This window comes from Marmota marmota, unplaced genomic scaffold, assembly GCF_001458135.2.
Source record: "Marmota marmota marmota unplaced genomic scaffold, marMar, whole genome shotgun sequence".
Lineage (NCBI taxonomy): Eukaryota > Metazoa > Chordata > Mammalia > Rodentia > Sciuridae > Marmota > Marmota marmota.
Window position 1 is genome coordinate 1,732,214 of NW_026000252.1, and position 19,683 is coordinate 1,751,896.

General features: G+C 37.2%; 1 protein-coding gene, 1 long non-coding RNA gene and 1 pseudogene across 2 annotated transcripts in view; 2 read left to right on the forward strand and 1 right to left on the reverse strand.

Annotated features, from left to right (window-relative positions):
* The window catches only part of Gpc3 (glypican 3), a 370,154-nt gene that overhangs the window by 227,811 nt on the left and 122,660 nt on the right, over positions 1 to 19,683 (reverse strand). The gene's annotated exons all lie outside the window — the stretch shown is intronic.
* LOC107159583 lies at positions 9,117 to 10,322 on the forward strand (annotated as a pseudogene).
* Positions 14,016 to 19,683, forward strand: part of LOC125614231 — a 62,950-nt gene continuing 57,282 nt past the window's right edge. Inside the window, exon 1 of the long non-coding RNA XR_007344835.1 lies at positions 14,016 to 14,382. This is a non-coding gene — a long non-coding RNA (uncharacterized LOC125614231). The remainder of the gene's footprint in view (positions 14,383 to 19,683) is intronic.

Below are 19,683 nucleotides of genomic sequence, written 5' to 3' on the forward strand. Positions count from 1 at the left end.
ATAAAGTGGTCATAGCCATAAAAAACTACAAAGGTGAAAGTCTGTTTATGCTTTGCAAGGATTGGATATTAAATAAATGGATAAAGGTCACACATGGTCCCAATTCCAAATTCATGTTGCAATGTCTGGTCAAGGTGGGGTGAGATGAGAGAAAATTTCCAGCTTCTATTCTGAACAACCTGGCTTAGGTCTGGTAAGATAGATTGTCAGGAAAACTATCCAGTGAAGTGTAATTTTTCATTCAAACCTTCAAAAGGAAAAAAACCCTGTAAAACAAGTTTACTATCTTGTCTATGCATCTAAATACTTATGGACTTTAAAATCTGTTTTTAAGAGATTATATTACAGGTAATATAAATTATCTTGAGGCTTTTAAAAAGCACATTATATGCTAGAAGTCTACTCTATTTCCCTGAACTGCTACAATACAGAAAACAGTAGACTAGCTGTCTTGCAAAGGTCTCCAAGTAAACAATCATAATTAATACAGTACATGTACTCCAGTACATTCCATGGAGCAAAAGTTCTCATGGGCAGTGACTAGGGCCATTTTTCACGGTTGATTATTTCAGTAATTTAGATTTCCTCTTTTAAACTTTAAAGGCTATACAAGCCATTTCCAACACATATCAACAAAATTTCATTTCTGTATGCTGAACTGTAAGGACAAAATCAACCCTATGCCAATACAATTAAAAGTACCACAGTTTTAAAAAATGACTTGTCATCATGTAGAACAAATCCAAAAATGTGCCTGAAGAAAAAAAATACTGACAAGTTAGATTTTGGATTATAGTAATACCAAGAAATGGGTGAGCTGGGAGAAGACAAATAGTTTTAAATCAAAGCATGGTAATTAGAAATTGGGTATACCTTATCTGAGACTCAAAACAGAAACTACTTAAAAGGGAGCATTTGCTAAGTCTGGAACATTTTCTATTCCTATTGATCAGCTCAGTGCTTTTTTCTAGTATCCACTGTCTTAATTTCTTAGGGGAGTCACCACTCGAATAAAGATTTTAGAGGACTCAAGCTACCAATAGTTTAAGTGGTACAATTTATAAATTGTCTGAAATAACTTTTTTTTGTTTTAAGTCATCTGGAAATTATAACACTTTTTAGGTCTGTCTTCTCAGTGAAGCTAACTCAACCTCACTGCTATTATTTTCTTGAGTGACTACTGATGAGGCCTCTTTATAACAGCCTCCCCCCACTAGAAGCCCAGCCCTACCTAGGCTAAAGGTGACCTCCAGAGCTGGTACTCAGCATCAAGTCTCCCTGGCATTTTCTAGTCCTGCTCTGGAATTTTACCCAGTTGCAATAATTTGGCCTTTGGTAATTCCTTGTGATTCACATACCTCAGTTTCAGCCATTCTGCCCCTGTCTTGACACTCTATCTTGCCTAAGTAACTGGCTTGGTTTCTTGAATAGAAGAACTCTGGTACCTCTGGACTGCCTTGCTACTGCTTCCTAGGATTTTGTCCCTGAGCCTTGGATTAGGAATCCAAGTGATTAAATATAGTAAGATGGCCTCAGCCACAATCAGATATTCTGAGTAGGTGCTATCTTCCCTACTAGACTTTGAGCTCTAGAGTACAACTCTTATTACAGTTGTTCCTTGGTTTTGGCAGGAGGTATTGGTTCCAAGAACCTGCAGACACCAAAATCTGTAGCTGCTTCAAGTCCCTTATATCAAATGGCATAGTGTGTGTATATAACCCATGTGCATCCTCCCATATACTTTGGATTATCTCTAAATTATTTATATGCCTAATATAAATTAAATGCTACATAAATAGTTGTTATGCTGTCTTGTCTAATGAATGACAAAAAAAGCTTGCATGTGTTTAATACAGATGCAATTATTTTCCTAAATATTTTGAATCTGCAATTGATTGAATCTGCTGATGTGGAATCTGAGAATATGGAGGGCCAAGTGTATCTGATTCAAAATAATTGCTACTGTACTTAAGATGTACGGATGACTAACTGCATATTTGTCTTTATTCCATAAAGCAGAGCACAATGCTCAGCATATAGAAAGTCTAGAAGGGATCAAATGAGTAGACCTCTGCCATATTTATCATCTGCCCTTGCTTTAACCTGTTATTGTGGCCACAAAACTAAACTTCTGCTTATTACCTGCCCCTGGAATTTTTTTCGGATCACCAGTGTCACTTCCCTGGATTTCCTGAAAGACTAGGGGACAAGCATATTTTTAGTTTTTTGTTTCTAAAGTGCATACATGATTGTTAAATCTAATTTCCTGTATTTCTCTTCAGCCTTATTTCAATCTCCCTAAAGTTATTAAGAAAAAAGTCCTCTTTCTGAAGAAAAATAAGTTTCCTAAAGTCTCAAGTTGACAAATTTTTCTCAGTAAAGTTTGTCAAAACGTCAAGAAATCCCTTTTTATAATGCTTCTTTAGCACAAGTGAAAAAAGGATAATTTTAAATTGAACTGGAGCTCAGTAACTCATTAAGATATTATACTTCAATTTAAGTTTATCTAGCTAAAATAAAGATCAAACCAGTTTTGCATCCCTGAAAGATCAGACTGTAAATAATAAAAAGAGATCCTAGTTAGGCAGATGGTATAATGATGGTGTTCATGAAAGAGAAGCCTGGTCCATGTACCTTCAGGCCAAGTTGGCTTAGATAGGCCCATACAGTCAGCACCTATATGATGAACAGGACCCCTCGGCCAGACACTACTTCCCCTCATGTATGCTTTGGTACTTAAAATCTCCATTTTAATTAAGGAACAGGGCTGAGTCCTCCTACAGCCACCACCAAGTCTGCTAGATATTACCACAGGCATTTGATCTCCATGGGTCATGAAATGAACATGCCCCTTTTAAAAAACTTGGTCCATCCATCTAGTTAATTTATTTTCCTTTTATGAATACATAAACCATCAGATTGCTAGAGGACTATGAATGGAGCAGTATGTAAGAGTTGTAAAGAGTGCAGTTCAAATATTACTATTGTTTCTATAAACTATGATAAACACTTTGTTTAGAAAGCCCATCTTAAAATTCATTTCTTTGGATGCTGACTTTCACGTTAATTTTATTTGCTATCCTCTTTTAGAAGGCAACTAGTCCTTGGAAGGAAAAGATATTAAGTCTTCTATAATTGGGTAGAAATGAGTTTATCTGAAGTTTCCCTCACTGGAATAGAGTAGGGGTGACATTTAGAAGATGAAAGGGTACAAGAAAGGGCAGTGGATATTTTGTTTCATCTCAGACCCATATTTGTTAAAGCGGTACGAGACACAAGCAGAAACTCCCCCTACCATAATTTGGAGGGGCTAGTGGAAAATAGAAATGTGGTACCCTTACTCAGAAAGTATTAAGAATTTCAACATGGTGGGCTGAGGTATGACTTGGTGGTAGAACACTTGACTAGCATGCAAAAGGCCCTGGGTTCCAATCTCAGTACTACATTTTGATAAAAGGAACTTGAAGAGCATTAAAGCAAGTGCTGGGCCCTTCTGACACAGGGTCCTATGTGGCTATACAGGTTTCACATTCCTGAAGATGGTCCTGACCAGCAGGACTGAATTTCAGTACATCAAGATAAAGCCATCTTCATTACTGAGAATGCAAGTCAGGATAAGTATACTACTGGCTGTGAGCACCACAAGAGGAGGACTTATATGTGATTTCATCATATCCTGTGGTTTATTTCTATGCCAGAAACTCGTTTTTTGCATTCCCTGTTTGATTTTTACATACCAGTTCCTTATGACCCTTAAAGCTTCAATGTAGTTATTTCCTCTCTGTGCTACCTCTTTCTTCACCTCCACACAAAGTCAGTAGAGTCCTCTCTGATAAGATTGTAACTGCCTTCCCTCTTGTTTAGGAATGTATGTTTTACTCAGAAGGAAACTTCACGTAGCTATAACCTCTTTGGAGTCTAAAGAATCAACAATCTGAAACTACAGAAGGAAAGGAAGAGTCTTCCACTAGCCTTTTATCTAGCCTTTTATCTAGAAGGATAGACTCCACTGTTTTCATCAGGATGAGCTAGTGTGTCAATGCAGAAGACCACTAATGACTCTGGAGAGAAATCTCTGTCATGGATGTCAGCAGCCTTCCAGATATGGCTGATGAACCTTGCACATTCTTTAACTTGTAGTACCTCTAATCTCTTCTTTCTTTGGCCTGCCAAAGATCGGTTGCCTTGGGAAGACTGAGGCAGTGAAAAAAGGAAGAGGGGAAGAAAGGAAGCAAAACAGGAAGAAAGGAAAAGGGTGAAAAAAGGACCCAAATAGTCGAATTCAGCATTTGGATCAGATAAAAAGAATTATGTTGTCTTGTGACTCAAAGACGACTTTGGCTTCATCTGACCTCCTCCACTATCTACGCACTCCCCAGTGCCAAAGAGCTTTACTGAATGTACTACAAAAATGTCTGTTTCTTCAACACAGAGAACAGGCAATATTTTACAAATTCCAGACCAGCCTAGATGTTACAGGTTACAAACCAGGGCATTCAGATTTCTATGGATTTGAGTAAGAAATTCAAAGCCTCACTCTAAGTGATTTCATCTAGTGTATTGTAACACTCAAGCATGCACAACTCGAAAATACGATTATCTTAGTGTCAGGAGACAAGCAGCAAGTTGATGAATACTGTCAATCTAGTATGTTTGGGCTCATTTTGTTCTGAAGTCTCTTTTGGTGATTGTTTAAAAAGAAGAAACAAGGAAAAAGCAAATGCAAATAGATTTGCAAATAATAAAGTGGGCTGCAGATTCAAAATGCAAAAGCAGAAAAGTTCCTAAGTGCATTCTGGAAAGACTGCAAGTGCGAGCCATTATAGCTGTGTACAGTAGGAGGGTCCAGTCTGATAAACAAATAGGATCAGCAGTTTGCTTGAAATTCAACTAAGTTCAAGAACATCATGGAATAAGACCACCAATGTACGTGAGAAGGAATACCAACACAAATCGAAATCTCCCTCTTTTGCTATGGAGAGTATGAAACAGTCATATCTAGTCCATTTCAAATAGCTAAATTGTTATCATAGCTGTCCTGCTTTCATTTGACATCTACTGGTATATGACATGTTCACTCACAAGCTACTAACAGAATAAACTAGAATCTCCCCAATAAATGAATTAGTAGATCTGAGCACTAGTAATCAAGGAGTAGGAGGAATGGCAGAATTGATCAATGAATTCTGAAACTTCCTTGTAAGGAATACTTCACAAGAAAAAAAAAATGTAGCAATGAAGTTCTCAAAGGAGATTTGATTTTATTCAAAGAGAAATGTGCACCAAATGTGCACCACCAAGAGCTTTGCATCTGAAGCAGCCAAAGAAATTAGATTAAGTGGCCCTAGTCTTTAACCAGCCCACGCTCTTTGAAATAGACTTTATACTTTTTAGCAGGTTCAATTGAGAAGATTCTAAGCAATGAAACTGCTGTTTGCTTCCTTCCCTATTTTGATAAATGGAGGTTCACAGCTCTTATTTTTCATCAGGATATGCTAGCTAACGTGTTTATATGTGTATCTTTTTGCTTGGAATCAAGTGAGGCCATATAAAGTCTAACACAATTTTATAAAATCATGTAGAAAAAAACACTTCTTCTCTTCCCTCTAGGGAAAGAAATAGCAAGTGTGTTTTTTAAAAACTGTCACCCAAACTGGCATTATTCTTAACAAATGTCAATCTTTGGTAACTTCAACAAAATCTATGTCATCTCCTGAAACTTTCATTTCAAGGGATTTAATTAAAAGGTCAAGAACACTAAAATACAACACAACATGTATTAGCACATCTTGGTTAAACAAAGAACACTTAGAGATACATTTTGTCAAGGCTGTAAAGATTCTTTATACCTCAGGCACTCAAATGAACTTCACTAATAGGTCTCTTAAGCTTTTGTTTTTTATGTGTTGTCTCCATGAAGTCTGCATTCTAAGTTTAATTGCACATGAATTAATTAACCATCTAGTTAGGGGTGTGTGTGTGGGTGTGTGTGTGTGTGTGTGTGTGTGTGAAGATAGTGAGAGAATGCTACTGAGAAACAGAAAATGGACCTGGAAAGGGGGAAAAAAGCCTACTGACCTTACCATTTCTGTTGGCCATTTTCAACACATTTTATTATAAACTCTAACATTTATAAATCCCAAACCTTGCAACTCCTTCCACAACATGGGAGTCAATACAAATAGAACATGCAGATGAATAAATGATGTGCTGAAGGTTGGGATATAGATAGTACTTCATGGTATCATGTAATCTAATATTAAATATGGCACATAGAAAAGCACAACTCTAAGTGCAAAGATCCTCTATCATTAAGAGGAAAGTCAAAGAACTCTAGTTTGTATACGTACTCACAGATCCTCCCTCATCAATACATGAAAAATTAATAGCATTTTAGAAGAGGAATTATATTCAAAACAACATAATATATTGTGCCAACTCTGTGATTCAGTCCAGCTTGCAAACAGTCTTGCATGAACTGTGTGGGTGTCAAGACTGTGCTTAATAATTCTCCCCCATGGGAAAATTCAGTGATGGTGATGATCTACCTGCACATTTGCAAAACTGTTTCAAAGTCAGTGCACATATATTCTCTTGTCCATCACTCCCCTTCTTCCTGATTCTACAAGAAGGCTGAATGTCAAGGACATTAAACTGAGATAATTCCAAGCCTTAGTTTCTTGTCTTTAAAATGGTGGTGTTAAACTTTGCCCTACCCTCTCTATTTCACAGGGCTACTATGAGAGAGAAATAACATATCGAACTGCTCTGAAAACTTCCCCCCATATATAACATTTTACCAGTACAAACAATCTATAAATTACACACCAGTGAACAATCATTCAGAAACATTACTGGGTTTCCCACCTAGTGAGAATTCCTGTCCAGAGAATAGGAACTATATCCAGCTCCACTAGGAAACATCTGTGTAGATGAAGAGAATGAATAGAAGATTTGGAAATATATGAAACATGCAAGGTCACTGTGGAAGAAATTAAAAAAGTAAAATATGACTCTGGTAGGGTTGAGTCAAAACAAAATACCAACATACATATAATTTATTTTATTTCCATAACCAGGAACTTATACCAACTTATACTTCCAAGTTTCTACCCTGGTTCAAAACTATCCTATTCTAGCATTAGGGGTCATCTGAGAAGGTAAGGGTGGTTCACAGCCATTGCAAAGGATTCTGAACCTTTGAGGCCTATAATAGCTATTGTTCCCTCCATCTTTCAATTTGACTACTTAGATAAGCCTTAAATGTACCTAAAAGGAGGGCTGGGGTTGTGGCTCTGTGGTGGAGCACTTCCCTAGCACGTGTGAGGCCCTGGGTTCAGTTCTCAGCACCACATATAAATAAAGTAAAATAAAGGTCTATTGACAACTAAAAAAATTCTTTTAAATTAATGTACCTAAAAGGAATGTTTTTTTTTTCTTTTCCCAAGACATAGTAAAATGGGAAAAGTGCTTGATGGCTTTATCTGTCTCAAATAAGAAATAGATCTGATTCAGGAAGCCTACAGCATCCTGGGTTTATATTTAGATGTGGAGATAACCCTTACAGAAAAAAAAATCCAAAATTCAAACTCAAATATGGCCTAGCCTAACCTCATTCAGAACTGCCATTTGCCTTACATTACCATTCAAAGACAATTTTTTCAAGGTCCAGGTATAATTTTTTTTTCTATTTTTAGCAGTCCACTTCTTGAAATAAAACTATTTTCAATGTAGAAAACACTAATAGTTGCAAAATATTTTCTTTGTGACATATTAATTTTTTTAATTCTTCTAATCCACCCTAATTTTTAAAAAATTCTTCTTTATGTGACTTTAAAAAATATGCAAAGATTACTCATTCAATTTCTGGGTTAAATCCACAGCAAATGATCTCCTTTTATTTAAACAGACAAACAAATAAACCCAGGACTAGAATGGAAATGGCTCCACTGTTTCTGGAGTTTTCATAAATATTTCCTTAAACTATATCTTCAAAACTTGCTTTGTTTTGGAAACTACCCTCTTTTGAAAGGACAGGAGAAGAATCTTTCACATTTTATGATCCCCTTTGGAGGCAACAAAGCAATAGCCAAGTCCTGAGTTGATGGATGAGCCAATGAACTAACCTGGCTGCAAATCGGAATGGCCTGGGAAGCTTGTTAAATAAAAGTGAGGGGTGGGGGAAACCTGGGCTCTATCCCAGTTGTGCTGAATCAGAACTTCCAAATGCAGGACCAGGGAATCTGTATTTTCAAGTAGTTTAAAAACATCTGCACTAACTCATCCCATCCCCAGGTATAATTTCTTCCCTCTTATGAAGACTCCCAAAATCTCTCTCCAGCCCAGATCTTTTTCTTAAGCACAGACAAGTCCATTGGGTATCTCAAGGGCACCTCAAATACACTAAAGCCAAAATACTGAATCCATTTATTTTCCTCTCCAACTTTTTCCTTCTTTAATTTCAGATTGGTTTTCTTACAAAGATATTTCAAAAACAAACCTGTGTTAAGAACCCCAGTTCTACTTCTAGTTCATATCTATGAAGTCGAATTATAATTGCTCCCAACCTTATATGTCTCAATCTTACTTTAAAAATAATGTTTAAAAACTGACCAAATAAATAGATGAAGTTGGAGAAGATAATGCTAAGTGAAGTTAGCCAATCCCAAAAAAACAAATGCCAAATGTTTTCTCTGATATGAGGAGGCTGATTCATAGTGAGATGGGGGGGGGAGCATGGGAGGAATAGACGAACTCTAGATAAGGCAGAGAGGTGGGAGGGGAAGGGAGGGGACAGGTGGGTAGAAAAAATGGTGGAATGAGATGGACATCATTACCCTAAGTACATGTATGAAGACACAAATGGTGTGACTCTACTTTGTATACAACCAGAAAAAAAAGTTATTTAAACAAAAGGAAAAAAAAAACTGACCAAAAAAACTTGTCATAAACCTTTGCCATTCTGCACTTCCTGTTTTTTCTTCAACTATATATATTTTAAGAAAGTAATGTACCCTAATAAATATCTGTTCTCCTTACAAATACATAATAGGTCTATTATATCATCTGTATGCAAAGATCAAATATTACCATTAGATATTAAAATAGGTCCTGATTAAAGTATCAGTGGTGCCACAAGAGGTGAGTTTCACCATCAGTTTTTCAGAGACTGCTTATTTACCAGATTACACAGAAGCAGGCACATTTGGGTCAAAATTAGCCCTGGAGTCATGTTGAGTATATGAGAACACAATTAAGCTATAAACTTTGTTGAATTACCTGATATATTATTTGTTTTTGCAAATCAAATGGACATACAAAAAAGAAAGAAAGAAATCTGTGATATTGTCACAAACTGGGCAATCTACAGGGTTTCATTCTGGTCCACTGTTCACCTTTCTTCCTCCCATTTCCATCTCAAACTGGAAAGAAAATAAAGTTGAGTGGCCTGTCCTAGAACTCTCTATCTCCAAAAATAACTTAAGAAAAAAATTGAACCAGTAAAAGGAAAGAAAGGCAGTCTATGACTTGGGGACAGTGGAGTATAAAATCAAGTTATAGGCCAAAGTTAGAGCTAGATGTCAGATAGCTTATCTTTGAATGTGGTCACCAGTGAATTCTTCCTCCTTGGCTTCATAATACATTATTCCCTGTACTCAATTACAACACAAGAATCTATCACAGTTCTGCCAAAAAAAAAACAACAAGAATGATGATCCAGTTGGAAAGAGCCCAAGCTTTGGAATCAACAGACCTAGATTGGAATTCCAGTATTGCTAATGTGTATGACTTCGAGCAGTTTCTTAACCATTCCAATACTCAGTTTCTTCCTTTATAAAGAGAGGATACTGGGGAAAGCAGCACCACCAGATGTATGATGGCAGCTAGCAGGAGGTTGATGAAGGAGTTTGAAGAGATAGGCAGATGTGACATGAAAAGTTTCTACAATATCCAGGTTGATAAAGATAGTTTATTGAATTGGCCAGGGTTTATTGTTTCTGATAACCTTTCAGGATCAAAATCAACTTTCCAGTACAGTACCTGTTCAAACCACTGAAGATCATATTTAAAGCAAAGATCTATCACGTAAACATCCATGAAAAGGGATAGGTCTGGCTGCCAGTAATTAGTGCTGAAAACTGGAAGCCAACAACTACAATCGGCCAAGTAATCTAACTCCTCACAACACTGATGAGTGATCCCCAGCCTTAGTACCTACTTTGAGTTGACCTACCTGAAGAATACTCTAAGGACTGTAAAACATCTGTAAGAATGATGAAGAGTTTACAAAGAAATATGGATAAAAATTACCTGTAGACTAAGATATACTGCAAATGACATGTATTAAGTACTTACCATGTGTTCTAGGTAATCTGCAAGTTTAAGATTTAAACTATCAGATGTTGAGAGAGAGAGAGAGAGAGAGAATACTAATAGTTGTAAAAGTACCTAACTCCTAAGGTTGTTGAGAGGAGTTGGTGAAAAATAATACATAAAGTGCATGGTACATAGCAGGCCCTGTATGAATGGTACTTATTCTCTTCCTATTGCTACTGCATCATCATCATTGTCGTCATCCTCACTGTCATCATCATCAAATACCTGGAAGAATCACTTTATATTTCTATTTCAAACTTTAATCTTGGCCATGTTTGTTGATTTTTTAAAAAGTCAAATAGCTGTTTTATGTGATGTATCATAATATTTTTAAAAAAGTTTATCATAAGAAGAGCACACTCTAATACCTGGTTAGATAGGGCAAAGGCACAATCTGATCTTTTGGAATGAAGGAAAGTAAGGAACTTCAGGTGATTTAAGGATGAATATTTGGCACTTAGGGAAACTGAATAAAACATTATTTCTATGCTATAGAGAATTAAGAGCAGAATGTGGAAGGTTTTCTATCTTGCTTTTATTGTTGCAGTTAACAGAGACATATAACAATGTGATTTCCACCCCCTCCCCTGCTTTTGCAACAAGAAAAAGACAGAAGAGTCACTGAGAGAATTGTCAGAATTAATCAGGAGTGATAAAAATCACAAAAACTTAAAAATTTATCTTTAAGTTAGAAGTCTCTGGGTCAATCTCTGGCGAGAAAATAAAGCCAACATGGATGAATAGTGACCAAAAGCAGAACACTCTTCATTTGACATGCTATATAAAATTCTATTAGAAAGGTGTATGTGGCTCAAGTCTGAAGAAATACCTGGTCTTAATTTAGCACCCTAACAGATGCTCTTGTTTATGTACCAGTGAAGTATGAAGATTTAAAAAACATGGCAATATAGATGATTTGTGGAAATTGTGATCTTTATTTTAATGAAATTCTGGGGGTTCATTTTTCAAGAAGGATAAGTCAGTGAATAAAGCACCCTACTGCACATTCTCAATTCATCAAACCCAGGGGAGACCAAATGGTTTGAATCTGACACAGTTGCCTGAAACATGGGCACAAGACAAAGGACAGAGTAAAACTCTAGAGGGTAAGTTTGCCCAATGAGGCAGATGCTGTTTAATGTTCTCACAAGCAACTCTTTTTGCAATGGAGCAGGCTGGAAAAGGGATAGCATAGGGAATAAGCATCACATGATGTAGTCACATCAAAATAAGCATCATTTATATGTATTAAGTATTGATTTTGTGGCCAGACTCAAGAGATGTACAAATCTGCAAAAGATAATATCAAGTGGTAAAGCCAATTTCCCTTCATTGTCTGCTGCCATGTTTTTCAAAGAGTTGTCTCTGGACTAACAGCATCAGCATTGCCTAGGAGCTTGTTAGAAATGTGAATTCCTTGGACCCAGCTCAGATCTGCTGAATCAGAAAATCTGGGAAAGGGCCCAGAGAGCTGTGTTTTGACAAGTTCCTCCAGGGGATTCTGAAGCAAGATCAAGTTGAAGAACCACTGTTCTAGTACATTGTCATCCTCAGCTTGTTTCCTGCCTCACAAGTATTTCTGCTAGTCCAAAGCAACGTCAGAGCTAACAGAAAGCAACTCTGTAAACAATACCAGCCATGTGCTAAAGGCTAAGGCACTACAATGACATTGCCACGACTTGGTTACGCCACCATGAAGCAGTCATGAAAGGACCTTAAGAATAGCAAGGAGACCATAGCCACAAAACACACATTAAACATAAGCTGGGGCCCACAGGGTTGTTCCCTATAAGAAAAGCGTAGATTTTAATGAAAACCATGCTCTCATGACAGGGAGAAATTTAACACACTCTGCCTTTCCTTCTTAGTCTCAAATGACAGTTTGATTCTTCAAAGAAATCCATATGTGTTGGAGAAAGAAAATGGTGGGGGTGGGGTTCATACAATCCCAAAATACAAATCAAAGCTTAGAATGCTTCATAAATAGAAAAAGGACGCCACAGATTTGGGGATATAAAGAAATTAAATGTAAGAACGCCGAAGCCAGTGGGGAAATATACCTGGTCCTTACATGCTATAATATCAAGAAGAAGGAAAACTCAGAATCATTTGTCTGGAAGCAGTATAATATAAAGAGACTGGCACTTTGCAGCCAGGCAAATCTCCATTCCAATTCCACTTCCATCACGTTCTAGCTATGACCCTATGGGCAAGACACCACACTTTCCTGGGATTTTTGTGGGAAATAAATGAGATAATATATTTAAAGTGCACAAGATATAGTAAGTATTATAAAAACCAGAAAACAAGAAAATACCTATTCTAACTTCAGAAATTTATAATACTACCACCCACAGTTTGTACTGTATTCCTATACATACTCCTACACACAAAAATGCATAATGCACAAAATAAAATTTCATACTCAATACAGAAAATAGTTATTGACTTCAGATATTTCCAGATACAAATACAGGCCTTATGGATGGATGAAGAGACATTTTTAATGCATTAGAAAAGTTGCTTTTTAAGGCTGGGGGTATAGCTCAGTGGTAGAGTACTTGACTAGCTTGCACGAGATCCCCAGCAAACCTAAGGCCATTTTTGAACCCTCTCTTTCAAACTATTTTCTTTTTTGGGGGGTTGGTTATTTATTTTTAGTGTTTTTATTAGTATATTATAGTTAAACAATAGTGGGGCTCATCTTGACATTACCGTATTTGCATGGAATATAATTTGCTCTACTTCACTCCCCAGTACTTCCTCTTTCCCTTCTCCTGTTTCCCTTCCTCTACTCTACTGGTTTTTCTCCTATTTATTTATTGTTGTTTTAATTGGTGCTTTATAGGTACACATAAGGGTTTATGTACAGGGCATAATTTGTCAATTTCTTCCCACAGTTCCTCCATTTTTCCCATCCTCCCCTTCTTCTACTCCACTGATCTCATTTCTGTTTTTTCTGGGATCCCCCTTCTTCCTTTTATCAAAGTATTCTCTTTTTCCTGTTCCTTTCCATGTTATAAGGTCAATGATATGGAGAAGAGACTGCAAGCCTGTAACAGTAAGGAGAGGAAGTGAACCAAAATGAGGGCCAAGTAGTAAAATGTCAACTATACAAAATGTGCAAAAGGAATATGAGGAGTACAGAAGCAAATGACTCAGGGAAATAAATAATTGACTAACACACAGCTATATTGGAACAATTTTTTATACTTCCATTGACAAACTTTCTAGGAAGTTCACTATAATGAAGTTAGTTATGCTGGTGCTGCTTTCCAGTCATTTGTTAACATTTGTAACTTATGAAGCCAAGTGTCTGGTTTGCCTAGAAATGCGGAGGTTTATTTGGAAGGAAGCAGAGAAAGTGTCAGGGCAATAAATTCACTAGAAAGAAGGCACCAACGAGGAAGGAGAAAAGGAGGGAAGATAGTGAGAAAGAAGTAAAGCCTCCCCCATTTCTGGCTGGTCCTAATATACAGTGGATTGCAGCTTCACAGCCTTCTACACTTGGTTGATGTTTGTGATCCAAATGTCTAGTCCGTGCTAGAGCAAGCACCAATGCTGTCATTGCTGGTCACAGAAGAATCTCCTACCAGAGTCATTAGACAAATGAAAGGAAGAAATCACATTGGCTAGGAGAATCAATAGTGGCATCTAGCAATGCTATTCGGCCAACAAATGATTATTGAACTATACATAAAAGGGAAGTGAGCTATTGATCTTAATGTTAAGGGCCTTGTATCCATCACATCCATATTTCCATTAGGATTTGACACTATTTTTATTCTATAAGTCCTTGTTTTCCTGTGTCCTAAAATTCTTCTGTATGTTTTCTGTCATCTGTACTACTGGTCATGAAGTTTATAGTAAGAAAGACTCTTGTTGGAGCTGGTCCCCTTCATTAATGAGAGTATCTTTAAGCTGCTTGTCTATCACCAGGACAAATGAATCCAGTGTGTAAACAAGGATGAAAGAAGATACACAAGATAACAGCACAAGGGGACAGTAAGCACTATTTTTATAAACTTAATCCCAGTTTCTGGTCCATTTTCTTTCAGCTACATTCTGTTCAGTTTCAAAACATAAGTTAGAAACAGCTGAGAGTTTCACTCATTCTCATCTCTTATCCAAAAGCACAAGCTCAAGTTCATGACTTCAGGAGAAACTGTACTCCATTGCTTTACCTTTTTGGTTAGCAAATAATCACTCAAGTATGGCTAGTCTGAAAAGTGTGCCTCAAAAAGAAAAATCAATGAAGGATTTACTTTCTTCTAACTTAAAAAGAAAAATAATAAATTTAAATTATCTGAATGCATTTAATAATATCTAACTGGCTTTTCTTTTTCTGGATTGATCATTCTTCTTAAACTACAGAAAAGTAGGGAGAAGACCACAAATGAGTTGCAATGGGGGTTCAAACCAGTATCAGTATACCTGCTCAGCTGTAAAACTCTGATTTGGGAGGAAACAAGCTGGGATTTCTCATTGCTGAAAAGTTTCACGTCTGAAAGCTATTCAGGAAAGAAACTCAAAGAATGAGATGGCTTCATGCTCTATGTCTTTCCAGGTTGCTAGAGTGGTTAAAGTGGTTGCAGGGGGAGTAATTGAAAGAGGTCTGGGCTGGAAGTTAGAAGACCTGGATCAGAAGCAGACACTACTGTTTCATTCTCAGGTTCATTTTCTTTCTTTTTAAAAATTTATTTCTTACATACATGACAATAGTGGAATGCATTACATTCATAATTATCCATTCACAGCACGATTTCTAAAGAGGAGTAGGTGAGATGCTTTCTGAACCTCTTACACAGAGCAACATATCTGTTAATTATTTTAGCACTTCCTTTCACTCTCAAAAGTGCCCCTATTTGGACAATTATTTATATAGTCACTCTCTCTGTGAGTCATTTAAAATGTAAGCTTTGTACTTTGGTATGCAGCTCTAGCTAATTACATCTCTCTAGCTAACATAGGTAAAATTACAGAGCTTCATTCCTTAAGAAAGGAAGAAATGGAAAGAGGGAGAACCGAGGGAAAGAAGGGAGGGTGGGAAGGAGGAAGGAACTGTAAATACAATGAGATAAAAAGAAACAAAATTGAATAAAGGGAGCATAAAGTTGAGATTCATCCATTTGATTAATACACAAAAAGACTTTCCTAACTGAAATTAGTTTTTTTCTGTTCTTGTCTGTTTATTTCAGAAACTCTCCTATGTAATTCAACTCCTATGGGATGATTTTAAATCTCTATTGCATAACTAGAGATAGTCATTTATATTCTACTTAATGGTCACTGACGTTGCTTAAGTGTGACTCATTCCTTTTTAACATCAAACATCATTTACATACAGTGTAGGTTAAGTCACATAAGCTAACTGAGAGAAAAAGGTCAAATTGTGAAAACCAGTCACTTTAAAGTCACATAATCAACACAACTGCTCATGTAGGCTGAAATCTGCCCTTAGGTATCTGTAAAACAATTCCCACCAGACTGATCACAGAGTTTGGGTGCTAGTTTAAACTTGTCTTGAGAATTTCAGGCTTAAATGACTTGAATTTTGAGGCTACTTACAAGAAACTCTTAGGCAAGTATCTAGACTGGTTAGAATGTGTAAGTCTAACATAAATGTTTTAGTTAAAAACCAAATAAGGAAAAGATATTCTGTTGACAATAGTGTTGAAAGATCCTAATTCTCCTTTTCTGGGATTAAAAAAAGCTACAAAAACCCATTGTGACGACCCAAAGCCGTATTTTAACTAATGGAATTGTCCAAAGCTTTAACAAACATTCACATTATTTGGATAAGTTCTTATTGAATCTTTACTGAAATTGAAGTATAGTATTTCCATTTTTTTAGATATGAAAGACAGATATGAATGTGTCTAATGGACTTCATTATGTCAAAATACTTACTCTGTTGAATGTATACCTGACAGACATGTTTAGTCTCAAAACCATTCACCATTATAGCTGGAAGGAGTTACTTTTCTATTCCAAAGCCATCTGAGAAGCAAAAAAAAAAAACTGTTAATATTTAAATTCAAATATGTTTTGATCTCACTGTAGTTGACTCAGGCTATGTATACAGATACACAGATGTGTTTGGAAAGCAATAGCTATGATTTCCATAAGCCTTATGGAAAACTGGGGCAGGGAGGATAGGCACAGGGAGGAGGAGTGGAAAGCAGGTGAGAAGATCAAAGCCCTCAGTCCACATCACCTTGACTTGATATCAAATTGTTCTTACTGCCTGGGAATGAACTTAGGTTTCTTCAGTAGACCATTTCTCTTATAACTGGACTCTTGATCTCTTGGCTGTGTGCCTGCCCAAAACCACTTGCTAAATAAATACATACATACATACATACATACATACATTTTCTCTGATTAGGTGAGCTCAAGTTTTCTTAAACCCATTCCTCTTTAGGAAACCAAAGAGGAAAGAGCTCTATGTAGCTACTTAATGCAAAAAACACAAGTTTCTCTGGCTCCCTGTGAGCCTGTCTCTGACTCAGCAAGCTCATGTTCTTTCACTCTAGGAATTATATCCAAGCCAATCCAGGAAACAATCATGCCAGGCTCCCTAGGTCTTTAGATAGCTGTTTATGTACCTTTCTAGGTTCTAATACGATTACGAAAGCCTCCTGCTTAAGACTTATCTCCAGCTACAAGCTATTACCTGCCCCACGTTGATGCTCAGTGTTGTGAAGGAAGTCTCCTGAAAAGGGCTTTATGTTGAACATTTTACCTGAGAAACTCTCTTTCAGAGAATTCACTTGTCAACTTAAATGGCAAGGGTAGGAACCCCTGAGAGAGTTTTTGACTTTACGAAACTTGCCCCATGGGCCAAATCTATTGAACTTTAAAGCTTTCCTATTCTTGGCACAGCCAGTGTGTACTCACTCTGGTCTCTAATACCGGAACTATAAAAAAGAGCTTTAAGTTCTTTTGAATCTCCTAGTAGGTGCGTGGCAATGCCTGTTAGGGCAAAGAATGTTCAAGAAATAAGAGCCATCCTAGCTCCTTAGCTAAAATGAATATCCACATCTTGCTTATAAAGTTGATCACCATTCTGATAGCACTGGCTGTAGCAAAGATCAATAGACCTAATTACCCTGTCCTATGTACTCATAGGACTAATCTCTGGGGAAAGTATTATTGGTGGAAACACTCTATGCAACATTAAGTATTAATGGCATGTTCAGGTTTTCTGAACGGATAGGTAAAGTCAGGAAATTAAAAAAAAAACAACAACTTTGATTCTCTGGCTAGCATTAGAAAACCAGCCTGCCCGTGAATGTCAATATCATGTCAACAATACTAATGCAGAATGAAAGAAGTGTGGTGCATAACCACCCATTATCACCCAGGTGATATTCCTGATGAGTTTGCATAATTAGTATTTGGAGCTAATGGTGCATGGAACACCTATCAGCAGACAGCCCTCTGCTTAAAATTCTGGAGGAGATGACCATGTTTCTTCTTCCCACTCTGCTCACTAAAATAGCCTGACCAGCGATATCTGGCTCAGCAAGAAAAAATGCAATTTAATGTTCACCCAGATTTGGGCACTTGATGGAAATAGTGGAAGAACAGCATTAAGATGCCACTTCACAATGTCCCAGCTTCTCAAGCATGGATGGCTGTACCATATAAAAGTGACTACTGAGCAGCAGGATGGGATTCCATTGTACAAATGTCAGAAATGTAAAGAAGCCTAATATACCCTTGTGTCAAGGAATGCTGAAGAAACATCTGCAGAATGGCATCTTGCAGGCTATTAGGGCAAACAGTGAGGCTTGGAGCATGGAGAATAGACAGCTGTGTTTTAGGGGACATTTTCGGATGTAGAGGTCACTGGAGAAATATGTCAGTTGGCGTGGTGAGTTACCCCATGCTAAGAGAAACCAGATCAAATTTTTGGCTGGTTACCCAGGACACTCCAGGATACCTCCTCTATAATATGATTTTCAACCCACATCCTCCTTTAGCAAAGGGAATATTTGTTTACTCAGTTTTCCCTTTTCTCTGAAGCACACATACTTTGTGGGGCTCCTTGTCAGAAATAGTTCCCCACCCTGGAATGAAATCTGCTGATGTGGTTTCCTAAAACTGAGGCTTGTCTGCTCACTTGGAGAGACAAACAGTTTCAATTAAGGACAGCACGTAAGCCTTGTTTGAGATGCTACATTCTGTCAAAACCCAAGCAAGCCAGGGCAAAGGCAGATAGCAAAGTTGAGTAACATCTTTGGAGCAAAGTCTTAGTTTTATCAGAATCCCAGAGTCCTAAGAGGTCAGCTTTGGAAGGGAATCAGAAAGCTTACCTAGCCTTATGCTCTCATTTAACAAAATATTTCTGGGAATGAGGAACATGAAGACTCAGAGAAGGGAAATGGCTTTGCCCAAGCCACCCAGCTTGACAGTAGATTCTATGTCTCCAAATACTGAGTCCACACAAAGTACCTTATGGCAGCAGGTTTTTAATACCACATCTTCTGTCCCCGAACTTTGATAGTTTTGATAAATTGACCACAGAAACCAACAAATATATCAAATAATTCCTGGTTATCACATACTGCTATAAATTATGAAAAAGAAAATAAAAGCAAGACCTGATCCCTCTCTGCAAGGTGCTTTGATTGAATAGAAAATATATAAAAATATGAAATAAGCAGGAAACAAAACAGTTTCATGTTTTTCAACACCAAAAACTCACATGTAAAGCGTAGACCATGCAGAACAGGGTTTAAGGTACTAATTCAGCAGTATAGACAATAAATATAAAAAATTAGGGAATGGCACTAGGGCTTGAAGGAAGGAATGATGAAGGAATGGGGTCAGACATTCCACAATGAGGAAATTGCTGTGAGCAAAAGTTCAGTGGTAGGAGTAAGATATGCATTATGAGAGGACATTTAGGGGAGATGGACTTGATGTACACTCCTTGCTGGAAACAAGGTAAGATTGGCAAGATAACAGCAGCGGTCACTTTCTGGCAGGCCTGAAAATTCAGACAGAGGATTTTATGTGCTATGAGGTAAGCATTAGGGAGACAGTTTATACTCTTGAGCAGGAAATAATAGCTCCTTTCCAAAACCTTGCAATGTGCCAATATGGTGTTAAGCAATCTTACATGGATTATCTCATTTAATCTTCATAAGAAGTCTAAGAGGTAGTAGCAGTATTACCCTTATTTCCAAATGGGGAAAATGAGGACCAGAAATATTAAGCAACTTAACTAGAGTTGCACCACAAAAAAGGGGGAGATCGGGATTAAAACCCAGACATGTCTAATTCCACTGTCCATAA